Source organism: Orycteropus afer, unplaced genomic scaffold, assembly GCF_000298275.1.
Source record: "Orycteropus afer afer isolate SDZICR_OR568_19922 unplaced genomic scaffold, OryAfe1.0 scaffold00075, whole genome shotgun sequence".
Taxonomy (NCBI): domain Eukaryota; kingdom Metazoa; phylum Chordata; class Mammalia; order Tubulidentata; family Orycteropodidae; genus Orycteropus; species Orycteropus afer.
Window position 1 is genome coordinate 7,918,177 of NW_006921662.1, and position 14,760 is coordinate 7,932,936.

A 14,760-nucleotide genomic window follows, 5' to 3' on the forward strand; every position below is an offset into this window, starting at 1 on the left:
AGGGCTGACTGCTCCTCAGTCCGGGTTCCTGGCTTTTATCCCCTTTCTCCTGCTCTCCGGTCCTGCTGCTTTGGGCTGCTTTCCTCTCCTCACCTAATCCCTTTGGCTGATTGCTCTTCTCTCTGGCTTCCTGGCTTTTCATCCCCTTTCTCCTGCTCTTCCTGTCTGCTGCTTTGGGCATCCCTGCATTGTCTCTCCTCACCTGTAACCCTGGGGCTGACTGCTCTTCTGTCCGGGTTCCTGGCTTTTATCCCTTTTCTCCTGCTCTTCCCCCAGTGTTTCGTTCTGCTGTGCATGGGGTCGCTATGAGTCGGAAATGACTCGACGGCACTTAACAACTAACAACAACAACAAATCTTTGTGGAAGCAGACTACTGCATCTTTCTCCCATGGATTGGCTGGTGGGTTCGAACCACTAACCTTTCAGTTACCAGCTGAGCACTTAACCACTGTGCCACTGGGGCTCCTTTGTGTATAGACAATGTCCTGTAAATGCCGTCTTAGCACTTATCCTACTGCCATATTATCATCATTCTCATCAGCCTGTATTTCATATGGAAGATGCCCAGTGTTTACTGAATGAGTGAGTAAGTAAGTAGGTGCTATATCTCCCACATGGAGAGTAACGGGGCACATGAGGCCATGGACACTGGGTAAAGCCTCTCCAGGAGACACAAGAAGGCCAGCTCTATTCCCTACAGGGGGACGTTGGTAACAAACTCAGAGAGTGTCTCCTTCCCCTTTCTTATCTTTGTCCTTTTTTAAGGGCCCCCAGTCTGTTCTCAGCTAGCTTTGCCCTCCATGCTGAATGAAAACCAGGAAAAATTAAGTGATTCTAGGCATCACATAGACTTGGATCTGCTCTTGAAAGTAGAAGCAAATGTGGGACTGAACATGAGAACAAATTCATATATTCTTCCTCTGCTCAACAACTTTCAAGGGCTCCCAGTTGCTTTCAAGGGAAAGTTCTAGTGAATCTTCTCTCCCAAACAAACTTCCAGTTCCATCAGAACTGGTCTCTTTGTTGAAGATCTCCTCCTGACCTCACACCTTGGCTTACACTGACTCTGGTCTCTGGAGCCTTGTCTAAACCTTTCTGCTTTACCCAGTCTTGCCATCTTTAAAGGGAGTGCTCAGAGTCCAGCTCCTCTTCACTCCTGCCCACGCTGATTGCCTGGACTTTCCAGCTCTCAACATGGGCTTTCAAGGCTGTGCATTCTGTGTTCTCAACCAGATTGTTAACAACCAGAAGACAGGGAATAAACCTATTATGTCTTTGGTAATGCCCCTCAGTACCTTCCCCAGTGCTAGGAAAACAGTGAGTTCTTAAAATGATTTCCTAGCAGTGCTGTGTATGTATGTGTGTGTATATATATATGTATATATACATGTATATGTATGTATATAATATATATATATATATATATATATATATGTAAAAACATAGGCTCTAGACTGTATTCTTCCATGCAGTTCCTGTCTTTGCATATTTGGCTTACTTAATTTAATTGGTCAGAAGTTTATTTACATCCAATGACATTTCTAATAAATACAATTTTATTGATGTTGATTCAATATTCAGAATTTATTTTCCTCACACATTACATTTTTTTCCCAGAAAACTGATCCAAACTGTTTGACCATATATTTCTTGAGGCTGCTCTCTCTTTACCACTAGGAAACAACTGATACCATGTTAGGGAACATCAGTGAGAACACATTTGTAAGTCAACCGTATTCTATGTCTTCTATTACTGAGTTTCCTACCCCAGACTAGAAGCTGAGGGACATGGGTCGTAGATTATCATTCAGTCACATTATAGTCATTCATCCATTTGATATTTGCTGGGGGCCTTCTATGTGCCAGAGATAGGTGCTGAGATAGAGCCATGAATGAAACATTGTATGAAATAATAATGATGATGATAATCCAAACCAAAAATCCACTGTCATGGAGTCATTTCTGACTCATAGTGACCCTAGAAAGCTATGAGTAGAACTGTCCCATAGGGCTTCCAAGGCTACACAAATCTTTAGGGAAGCAGATTGCCACATCTTTCACCCACAGAGCAGCTGGTGGGTTCGAACCGCTGACCTTTGGGTTAGCAGCCAAGAGCTGAGCCACTGCACCACCAGGGTTCTTTGGATGATGCTAATGCCACCATTTATTCTTTATGATACACCAGACACAGTGCTAAGCAAGTGCTTTATGTCAATTAAATGTCAATTATACCATTTAATTCTCATGTCAATCTTATGAAGTAGATGCTAATATTATCCAGTTGTACAAGTGAGAAAACTGAGAATTTTAAAGGTTAGGTCACTTTCTCAAGCTCCACAGGGAGTGATATCCTGAACTAATCAACCATACCCAGCTTCTTCCTCCTTCTATCAATATTTTTCCTGAAAGCTTCATATTTGAAACAAAGGATCACAGAGGTTTGCCCTGATCTAAGTATCTGATTAAAGTGTGATTCTGTTAGAGGGACCATTCCTCTGTAGATTGAAATTATAGGACAGTCATTTTGCTCCAGCCCCAATGCGACAGAAGTATTGCTGGTCACCTTGTTGGCCTTGGGAAGGTAACAGCCCCTTGGGGATGTTCTTAGGAGGGTGGTCATGTAGCTCTTTTGTTGGGAAGCAGAGAATGGGGTATAACTTAAGTTGAAGATTAAAAAGAAAAACTACCAGATTCCTGGGGCTGTGGATTCCAGGCATGGCAAGGGGAGGGGATTGGAAGTTCGCAAGGGCAGGAGTCCCAGCCAGTTCTGAGCTGATGCTCCTGTGGCTACTTGGAGGACTGGAAGAGTAAAGCACCAGGAACCATGTCCCCAGAAGCCCAATGAGAGCTGCTATTAGAAAACCCTGAGTAGGGTGGTCATCTTCACTTGAAGATACCCAGAGGCCTGGGCAGAATCTGATCATCAGCAGAGAACCCCAACCACTGCTCAGCTCACAGGGCTGGTGAGAACCAACTGTCCACAGCACCACCATGTGCCAGCAAGAAGTAATGGCAGTAGCAGATGGGTGAAATTCCAAGTCTTGACTCCATGGGTGTGAAAGTTACAAATCTCTATTATAACCCTCCTCAGGGACTGTGTAAATCCCCAGGTCTTTTGAGAAATTCAAGGTGAAGGAGGAACCCTAAGGAAGAAAACCAAAAAACCCACAGCCATCAAGTAGATTCAGACTCATAGCGTCCTGTAAGACAGAGTAGAACTGCCTCATAGGGTTTCCAAGGCAGGCTGTAAATCTTTACAGAAGCAGATTGTCAAGCGGCTGGTGGGTTCAAACTGCCGGCCTTTGGTTAGCCAAATGCTTTAACCACTCCACTACTCAGGCTCCTTACCTAAGGAAGAGCCACTGGGTTTTCTGTTACTACTCTGTCTCCTAATTTTCTCCCTGAGTTTGTGTAGCAGTTCACATCACTTAAACTTTCATTTTCTATCTATCTTATCTATCTATCTATCTATATATCTATCTATCTGTCTGTCTGCCTGTCTGTCTGTCTGTCTATCTATCTATCTAGGGAGCTCTGGTAGCATAGTGCCTAAGGCACTTGACTGCTAACCAAAAGGCTGGCGGTTCAAACTCACCAGCCACTCCTTGGAAGGAAGATGGGGCAATCTACTTCCGTAGTGATACTCCTCAGAAACCCAAGGAGGGGTTGCTACAACATCTATCTGTCTATCTATCTGTCTATCATCTATTCATAGTATATGTATATAAAATATGTACAATTAAACAAACAAAAAAAATAGCACTTTTATCTGTATTAGACAACTGACTAGATAAAAGTGTGGTCCTGTACAGGAGCTTCTCTCCAACACACACTCACAACCGCAAAGGTAACTACTGGTAGTTGAATTAACACAAGGATTAAGTAGCCACAGAATATCAACTTCAGGCAACACTTTCTACTTTTTTAAGTACTCCTTGTACCCTGCATGCCCCTTCCTCACCAGTTCTGCTCTACTCTGGTTTACTGGGCCCTGCCCAGGAAGCAGCCCAGTGAAATCTTGGGCTATGGGTCAGAGCAGAGCAGAAGTGCTTGGTGGGAACTATCTATGTACTTCTCCTGTGAAACTTTCTTCAAGATGCCAGCTATACCAGGCCTCCCCTTTTATGTCCATAGTATGTCTATAGTCATGCCTTGTACAGTTAGCTTACTAACAGCCATCTGTCATCCAGATATGCAAAGCATTTTATAGTCCTCAAATCCACCTTGCAACAGAGAAAGTACATAAATTGCCACTGGGAGTCTCCTGGGCCTCTTTCACAATGCCTTGCTGCCTTTAATTGTGCAACACGCAGTGTTTCCTCTGTCAACATTAAATACCAGTTGTCTTCAAGTTGCTTTCAACTCAGAGTGTCTCTGAGTGTGTCAAAGTACGGTTCCCAGGCTGATTTTTCAGAAGTAAATCACCAGGTCTTTCTTCTGAAGCACCTCTGGGTGGACTTGAGCCTCCAACTTTTCTTTTCAGCTGTCGGTGGAGGAGCATGTTAACCATATGCACCACTCAAAAACCAAAACAATCCAAACTCACTGCCATTGAGTTGAATCTGACTCAGCGACTCCTCCTTGGGTTTCCGAGGCAGTATCACTATGGAAGTAGATTGCCCAGTCTTCCTTCCAAGGAGTGGCTGGTGCATTTGAACCTCCAGCCTTCTGGTTAGCAGTCAAATGCCTTGGCACTATGCCACCAGAGCTGGGCTTTAACTGTTAACATCCCCCTAGGCTGGCACTTTATTAGACACTTGTTGACTGTTTCACAAACAGCCTCAGCTGCTGATCCTGCCCCCTGTCCAGCTCTCATCAACCCCATTTCCCACTTTCAGCACTTTCATTGCCAGCAAGAGCCTTGGGAGACTTCTTCTCAGAGCTCCTCCTGATACTGCCTCTCAAACTCATAACTCTTACATTTCACCTTTGAGATACAGTAAGTAAGTGTTCAATAAATGAATGTGGGCTGACACTGGCAGCGACCCCAGGAGTGGGCTGACCCATAGCTCATCAAGCAATGGCAAATGGGAACTTGGAACAGTCTGCACCAATGAGAGCAGACAAAATAATTCTACCTTTCTAGCTTCTCTCACTGCCCTCAGAACCAGCGATGGGGGTGTGAGGTCAGACTCTGGCTTGACAGGCCACTTCCAATGGGGATCCTTTGGCTCTGGGAAAAACTTGAGGAGAGTGAGTCCGTGGTCCTCTGTGTGTCCTACCATTCTGAAAAGTGTCTAACAGGGGATCCGTCCACAGTAGGCTTTTTGGCACCATCATCCAAACTGCTTCCAGAGTCTTCCCTATACCCCCTGCTACCAAAAACTGGAAGGATTTGGAATGAAACCAAGGACTCAGGATGATAGAGCTGATTGGGCTTTTGGAGCCATCTTACCATGCCACTGCCTCTGGGCAAGATGGCCTAGAACTGAGGCAAAGTGCTCTGGTGTCAAATAATTTAGGAAATGCCTTCCTCTTTCTTCCCTCTCCAGGACACATTAGCATATTAGAGGCTCCAGGAAGCTCAGCTCCTAGTGAAGAAACCTGTTTGTGTTTAACCCAGAAGTTCCCAAATGGATCACAGAACATGATTTTTGTGTATTATGCCTGCTAACCCACCACTCATCTATCTGTTTGTTCTGCTATGGTAGCTTGTGGTTGCTATGATGCTTGAGGGAGCTCTGGTGGTGTAGTGCCTAAAGCACTTACTGCTAACCAGAAGGCTGGCAGTTCAAATCCACCAGCCACTCTTCAGAAGGAAGGTTGGGCAACCTACTTCCGTAGAGATACTGCCTCAGAAACCAAAGGAGGGGTCACTATGAGTCAGATCAACTTGATGGCAGTGAGTTTGGTTTTTTGGCTGGATGATGCTTGAAGCTATTGACATTGGTATTTCAAATATCAGTAGGGTCACCCATAGTGGCCAGGTTTCAGTGGTGCTTCCAGATGAAGACAGACTAGGAGGAAAGGCCTGGTGATCTACTTCCAAAAATCAGCCAATGAAAGAAAACCCTGTGGAGCACAGTAGAGCACTGTTCCTTAAGTGCTGCAAGATGAGCCCCCGAAGTTAGAAGGGATTCTGTATATACAGTGGCAGCAAAAACAGCAAATAACGATTGTGAAGATGGTAAAGGATTAGGCAACATTTATTTCTGTTTTACTTGGGGTCATCATGAGGTGAATCAGCAGCGACTACCAACAACAACAGCACCTGCTAACCTCAAACAGTGTAGACTTCTGGGAATTCTCCAGGACAAATATATACCATATATATATATATATGGGAATTCTGGTAGCATAGTGCCTAAGGCATGTGACTGCTAACCAGAAGGCTGGCGGTTCAAACTCACCAGCCACTCCTCTGAAGGAAGGTTGGGCAATCTACTCCTGTAGTGTTACTGCCTCGGCAACCCAAGGAGGGGTCGCTATGAGTCGGGGCCTACTAGACGGCACATAACAACAACAACAACATACACACACACACACACACACACACGTATCTGGTGGTGTAGTGGATAAGGCACTTGGCTGCTAACCAGAAGGTCAGCAGTTCAAACCCACCACACCAGCTGCTTCATGGAAGGAAGACTGGATGATCTACTTCCGTAAAGATTTACAGCCTCAGAAACCCCATGAGGGTCATTATGAGTTGAAAACAATTCAATGGCAGTGAGTTTGGTATATAGATATATATGAAATGTCACAATCTTCCTTGGAGGAGGGAGCCTGCCTTGTAGCCTGTAATTATTATTATTAGTGAGATAATCCCACTACCTCCACCCCAAAATAAACACAATCATTTCAGAATCTCAGTGATATTCATTGGGTATAGTTTCTACTATACCATAGGATCTGACTAGGAAGAAAGGGGCAGCCAGGCCCAGTGCCCACAGCCCACAGTTGCAAAAAATATATATCCCATTCTCTGAGTGGATGCAGAGCAAGGGATGTGCAGGTGGATTTAACCCTAACACTGGTCCCCTCAGCCTGCACTCAAGATGGTCCTTAGCCCTGAGCCTGCCTCGACCCCTCATTGCCCTCTAAGACATCCTCCCTCACTCATATTTTAGATACCTCTAGTTGTTCCCAAGCAACCTGCCTGCAGCCACTTTCACCAAGAGAAAGCTGAGCTCTCCAACATGGTGTATCACTGTACTGCATATCTTGAAGAAAAGGAAAGGGCCACAGAAAGGAGGATGAGCATGGGTTAGGTGCCTCCTGACGCCATATGCTGAGCTTGGTGCTCTGCTTTCTTCATCTCATTTTAGCCTCACACTTTAGATGAAATATAAGAGAGCTGCTAGGGTCACACAGCTTGGGTACAATTCACTGGGGTCTGGTGAGCTTCATACATAAGGATTTTTTTGGCTGACCAGGGGTCTCCAATTTTTTAGTAGGAGTCAGGATCATTACAGAGTCTTTTGGGGGCAGAGGTGGACACAGGCCTTGGTCCTTCCTAATTCCCTTCCCTCTTGTTGTTGTTAGGTGCCGTCAAGTCAGCTCTGACTCATAGCAACCCTGTGGACAACAGAAGGAAACTGTCCAGTCCTGCACCATCCTCACAATCCCTGCTATGCTTGAGCCCATTGTTGCCGCCACTGTGTCAGTCCATCTCTTTGGGGGTCTTCCCCTTTTTCTCTGACTCTCTACTTTACCAAGCATGATGTCCTTCCCTTCCCTACAACCTGGAATTTGCAACATTGGGGTGTCACAGGAAGAGGACTGTGAGACTGCTGCCCCCACTCTCCAGTTAGAGTATTGGGCTTCACAGCACCCTGCTGGGAGGGAAAGCTCAAGGCTTGTATGTGTCTGATCCTCATCTGCCTGGGAGTCCTTGTGTGGAAAGAGCTGTCCTTTAGATCAAGATTCAATATTGGTTAAGTGGCCTTAGGCCAGTTACTGATTCCTATAAGCCTCAGGTTCCTCCTCAGCAAAATGGGGGCAATAATATCTACATCAGAAGGAGTCAGAAGGAGCCATGGTGGGGCAACAATTAAGCTGCTAACTGCAAAGTAGGCTGCTCAAACTCACCAGCCGCTTTGTGGGAGAAAGCTGGTGATCTGCTCCTGTAAAGATTACAGCCTTGAAAACCTATGGGGCAGTTCTACTCTGTCTCACAGGGTCACTATATGTCAGAACTGACTAGACAGCACACAACAACAATACTGATGTCAGAGTTTATTGTCAGGGTGAAAGCTAATTATGTAAGTCATGTGGCACCTGATAGGAACTGAATTGTGTCTGGTTCTGTCAGTAAGGCAGGGGTGCCCTGGGAAGTCTAGGACCCTGGGGTATGGCTACAAAAGGCCTAAGATGGCATGGGTCCCTCCTCCCCCATACAGTCAGCATCACAGCTGAACACAGCACATTTGTAGTTTTCCATACTCACATCCATCCTGACAGAAGTTTAGAAGGGAAATTCTGTATGTTAAGAGTCTGATTTTCCCCAATCTTTGAAAGAAAAGAGTAATTCTTAAAATAAATTGGATGTATCCAACTATGCATCCTACTTTCTGTCAATCCATCCACAAAACATCTACTGAGCTCCTTCCAGGAACCCTGCTATGGACTGGGGACTCGGCAAGGGACAACCTGCACCACTGCCCACAGTCCAGTAGAGCAGGTAAGGGCCACACATTAGTAGCACTGTCTGACACGTACCTAGCACTCACCTATATGACAGGTGCTATTCTAAGTATACTGTGAGACTCTCATTATAACTGTCATTATAAGTGATGTCAGGACTGATAGTATCCTCATCTTGCAGATGAGAAGACCCAGGCACAGAGAGGTTAAGTGACTTGCCCAAGGTGACATAGCTGGTACCAAGAAGAGTTGGGATTCTCACCCAGGCAGTTGGTCTCCCAAGTCAGTAAGTATTCTACATCACTCACTATGGCAGGGAAGGACACATCCCACCACAGAGGTAAAAGCAACAGGAGTTGAAGGAGAGAGTAAAGACCCATGGCATGGGGGAAGTGCACTGTGCTCCCTCTCCACTCTGCTCCTGACTTCCCACAGGTGGGACATGTGAACAATCACGTCAGCCCAGTCCACTTCAGGGGTCTTTTGAATGATCAGATGAATAAGTTTGTAAAATCAGTTTGTGAATTGTAAAGTGCCGGGCTAATATAACAAGAATTATTATTATTATTATTAATTTTGTGATTATCATACTATAAGTCACCACCCAGGTACCATCCTCTCCCTATATACATGTTTGAAGGGTGAGTGCAGAAAGAGTCAGAACACTTTCTCAAATATCCTTTCAAGCCTGTAATAAACTTCAGGAAAAATTCATTCTTGCATCTATCGTTAGAGAACCTGGTAGATTTATGTTCAGAAACAGTGACCTGCTAGCTCAGGAGTCACTCAGAGCTTGGAATTTGGAGAGTTCCTGGATCAGATAACAATAGCTAACATTTATATAAGACTTTCTTCATGTCAGGTACCCTTGCAAATGATACATGTGAGCACACACACACATACATGCACACAGTCATTTAATCCTCAAAACAAGGTTGTTGTTTGCTATCAATTCCAGCTCATAGTGATACTACATGACAGAGTAGAACTGTCCCATAGGGTTTCCTAGGCTGAAATCTTAGGAAAGGAGCAGGTCACCAGGTTTTTTCTCCCATGGAGTGGCTGGTGGGTTTGAATGGCAGATCTTTCAGTAAGCAGCTGTATATTTAACCACTGTGTGATTAATTGTGTGAGGGCTCCTCACACAAGGTAAGTACCCTTATTTTACAGATAGATATATTGAGGCACAGAGAGGTAAAGCAACTTTCCCAAGATCACACAGCTCATAAATGGTGAAGGTGGTATTCAAAAGAAACTGGTATACAGCTTGGGACTGGCTAGGCACTCATGGCCCTGCCCAGGAATTGTTAGTCTTTCTTAACACTCAGGAGAGTGAGTAAAGCTGAGATTCAGAAGAGAGAAGGGCTACTCTAGGCATTGTTCCCACTACCCGGACCTTAGCCGCTTGCTGCCTGTTACACCCAAAAAAGGGAGGGGCAAGCTTATGGCTTAGGAACCAGGACATTCAGACTCTTGTCCCCCAAGCCACCAATAAGTGCTCATGTGATTCAGTGGGCAAATCTTACCACAAGCTATGACTGCTCCTTACCTTTCCTTTCCGACTGAGCGTGAGTAGAAATTGCTTGAATGAGTCAAACAACCACAGTGGGGAGAGTGTTGAGGTTGCAGGAGGCAGCTGGAGAATGAAAGGAAAGAGAAGGACCCTGCCCAAATTTTTGTTTGAGTGCCCAGTTTTGAACCTAATCCCCTTGCTGTAGTGACATATGCTACCATCCACACGCAGGTCTCCATGATTCCTGTTCTGATCACTGCCTGCCCAGAGGAGTGGTTTTTTTTTTTTTTTTTTTAATTGTGAATTGGGTGAAAGTTTACAGAGCAAATTGGTTTTCCATTCAACAATTCATACATTTTTGTTTTATGACATTCATTGTAATTCCCACAATGTAACAGCACTCTTCCCACTTCCTCCCTGTGTTTTTCTTTATAACTGTTTAATTTTTTATCATGCTTAGAAAGACTTACCCCCACCTGGAGATTATAAAATTTCATATTGGATCCATATGGCATTAATTTTGGTATAAAGCATTAGGGTAGAAATTGAGGCAAAACGTTCAATAAATGTATGCTTATTATCATTATTATTATTGTCATTCTTTCAAACTTATAATCAATTTGTATATGTATTAGGGTCTTTTTTTGGACTCTTTTCTGTTTTTTATTTACTTATTTTTGCCCCAATACTGGTGGTGCCAGTTAATGCACTTAGCTGCAAAAGCTCCAAAAGGTTGGAGGGTCTAGTCCACCCAGAGAGAGGAGCCTTGGAAGAAAGGCCTGGAGATCTACTTATGAAAAATCAGTCATTAATTCTTAATTTTTAACCAATGATAACTTTAAAAAAGAACAAGAAGGTAGAACATCATCCTACAGATGCTGATGCTGCAAGAGCATGATCCAAACAAACCTGCAGGTCTGCAGAAGAAATCGGCTTTGACCCGCATGATTCCAGCTGTGTCTGAGCCTCCCTTGAAGCAGAACAGTGATCTAGGAGCTGAGTTCGCAAGCTGGGAAGCCAGAGAGGCTCAGAGCATCACCACAGAAACCACCCTCATGGGTGCTGCAGCCCAGCCTTCTACCCTCCTGGGCTGCTCACCTCGGTCACACTGATGGCTCTGTCTCCTCCCTGGGCCCCCCACCTGTGCCCAGCACAGAGAACAGTGCTTTCCAGAGCTCGTTATTGACTCAGGGAAATGGATGACAAAGGGATCCTTACTCTTTTCTCCACAAAAGGAGTCTCCCTTTGAGGTAATGGTGTCTCAAGGGAAGAAACCCCTTAAGGGCTTATTCAGAAAACCACAGTTTGATGTCTCCCAAGGAAGACAACCTGTTGGTGCCTCTTAGTCGTAGTCTCAGGGAATTTGCAGGAAGGCAGCAACCCTCTGTTACAGACATGTGCAGTTCTTCAGTAGTAGTCAGGGGCAGTAGCCAGACTCCAGAGGAGCCCTGGTAGCACAATGGTTAAGCCCTTGGCTGCTAACTGAAAGGTGGATAGTTCTAACCCACCCAGTGGCTCCATGGGAGAAAGATCTGCCAATCTGCTCCTGTAAAGATTACAGCCAAGAAAATCCCTTGGGGCAGTTCTAGTTTGTCACATGGGTTCACTCAGTTGAAAATTAACCCCACAATACAACAGCCAGGCTCCAGGAAGGTGGCACCTCTGTAATGAGGGAAGGGAAGGGAACTAATGTTGTTTAGCAATGGCCATGCCATGAAGTAGATGTCTTTCTCCATCTCCACAGGGAAGAAGCTGAGATTCCCAGAGCCTGGACCTTCTCTACCTCTCTCCACCTCAGGTGCCTCTCCTAATGGCTGAGGTCCTCGCAGCTCCCTGTGTGTACTGGCTGTCACTGGGATCTCCCAGGCATCTCTCATTCATGTGGTTAGAGGGAACTGGTACTCCTTGATTACAGGGTCTCTGGAGCCATTGAATGTGGCTTAGACTCCTGGCTTTGCCACTTCCCTGCTATAGGACCTTCAGTAAGCCTATTCCAAGCTCCTGTTCTATTTTCAATTCCTTGGGGTAGGGATGGCAATAGTACTTACTTCCTAGGATTACTGCAAGTTAGAAAAGATCATGTGTGAAACATCTTTGCATGCTGCCTGGCTGATGGTTCTCAGAAACATCAGCTGTAGCTGATGACCATGGTAACTGGTCTCCTGGCCCTAGTCTCACTCCACACAAATTCTCTGGATATGCATAATAGATTCATCTTCCTAAAACATTGTGCTGATCATGTTGTTCCCCTGGCGTCCAATACACAGCTTCCTACAGCCCACACAACGCAACATTGTTTGATCTGCAACCAATCGTGGGGATGGCACATAACCAGGCAACATTTCATTGCATTGTGCATGGGGTCCTCATGAGTCGGCTGATTCAATGGGAGCTGACAACAGCAACACAGCCTACACTGCCTCAGCAGGCATTCAAAGCCCTCAGCAGTCAGCTTTCCTTCTCCCCAACTTTCTCTCTCAACACTTCACCAATCAATCCTCGCTCCAGCATGACCCATCCGTTCTCTCTTCTCTAAAGCAGCCTCTGCTTTAAAGCCCCCTCCCACCTGGAGCTTCAGCCCCTTCCTTGCCTTTCCTCCAGCCCATCGAAATCCTACTCCTCCCCTGGAACCAGTTTGGTTCCTCCTCATTCACAGAGCCCCTGCCCGCTCCTGTTTTGACATCTTTCATTGCTGATTCCTAAAGCCTTTGGATATTGATGGTTCATCAGTCATCATCAGTTTTGGGGTGCCCTCGAGTGGTCCTCTTGCCTTGCCATTTACCTTGCCACACATTTGCCTCTTACTTTCTCAAGGAGAGGGAGTTCCTTGAAGGGGCAGGATCATGGCTTGTGCATCTCTGCATCCTGCAGGGCCCAGCACTGTGCCTGGCACATAGGAGGGGCCCAAGAAGCAATGTAAAGATGGAGGGGTGATTCAATGGCCAAGTGCATGGTCACATGCAGGTGTGCTGCTCCATAGAACGTTATGGCAGACAGGCATGCTCACAGCTCTGCCTTGTTTTTCTAATGTCTTGGGTGGAACAGCTATACACAGGCTCTGGGATGGAAAAAGCAAAAACTAGTCAATCCAGACTGCTTCCTCTGGGAGCAGAATAAAAAGCACAGCCACTCAATGGGAGGACATGTGGTATTTTATGTTGTGGGGTTGTTGTTTTTTTGGTAGGTATTATCTTAGATTCCTGTTGTTGTTGTTGTTATGTGCCATCAAGTCGGACGTGACTCATAGCGACCCCTCCTTGGGTTTCCAAGGCAGTATCACTACAGAAGTAGATTGCCCCATCTTCCTTCTGAGGAGTGCTGGTGGGTTTGAACCGCCAGCCTTCTGGTTAGCAGTCAAGGACATGTGGTATTTTAAAAGGGACAGAATCTTGGTCACTTCAAAGGGAAGAAGACTTTTAATCTCCATTTTACAGATGGGGAGATTAAGTCTTGGAGTTCCTGAGTGAGTTTAAGTGAAATCATATTTCTAGAAAATGGTAAGATAGGAACACAGCAAAACATCTACATAGCACTTACTTTGTACCAGACACTACTCTAAGCACTTTACATATTTCAGCTCATTTTATTCTCACAGCTCTGATGCAAATGCTATTATTAGCCCCATCTAACAGAGACCCAGATAAGCAAATGGCCTGTGGCCACATAGTTACTTATTGGTGAGCTGGAATCTGAACCCAGCTATTTGCTCCAGAGGCCAGGCTCCTACCCACTGCTCTGCACCACCTCAAGCTTGCTCCCACAGGCCCATGCTCTCCCATGTCATATCCTTCACATTTTACCTCCTTTTTTATTCTAATCTAGAAAAATCCATCGTTCAAAATCTTTGGACACTGGCAAGAAGGCTCTCCAAAGGGCAAGTCCACAGAAAAATCCCCGGTTGGTGGAAATGCCCTTGGCAGCACAGCTAATCTCTCCCCTCTCCCCTCGGAGGTGGGTGCTCTAACCCCACCCAGCAGGTGGCCAGCTCTAGTTTCCTTTCCTTTGGGTAGGAAAGCCATAGGGGGTGACTAAGCCCTGAGTAAACACTGTCCCTGGCCTCACTCCTCCAGGTCGGCTGGGGTCCTCACTATTTCAGGACCAAGCTGGAACAATCCCTCAGCCACCCTCACACAGTTACCTCTCCAAGACGAGCCTCCAGCTTTGCTGCTCCCACTACAGCTCCAGTAGGTTTTGGAGCACAGTTTCCTGGGGGCTGCAGACCCCGCAGCGCCTTCTCAGCCTCTATCCCGGCTTCTCCTGCCCCAGCACCAGGAGCCAAGTACACTTTACCTGATTAAGTTTCAAAAGGCGACACACCCAGAAGGGGAGGGAGAAGGGCAGGTTGGGGGCTCCTCCGATCTGGGATCCGCTCCCAAGGAGGAGAGAGGGCCACTCCTGGCTGCCTGTGATTGGCTGTCCTGAGTCGGGCAAGAGACCTGCAGCTCTGGGCTGGAGTGGAGGAGCAAGGGGGGGCGGGGATGCTGCCCTCTAGGCACTGCCCAGCAAGGGGCGCAGGAGAAACTGCACATCTGGTCAGGGTGGCAGGGAAGCTCAGATAAGCTCTCCAATGAAGTCTGTGCAGCAGGAGGGACTTGGGTTAGAGCTTAGGAAATACTTCATGAGTGTGCATGGGGAGATCCTGGACCACACAGGAATGACT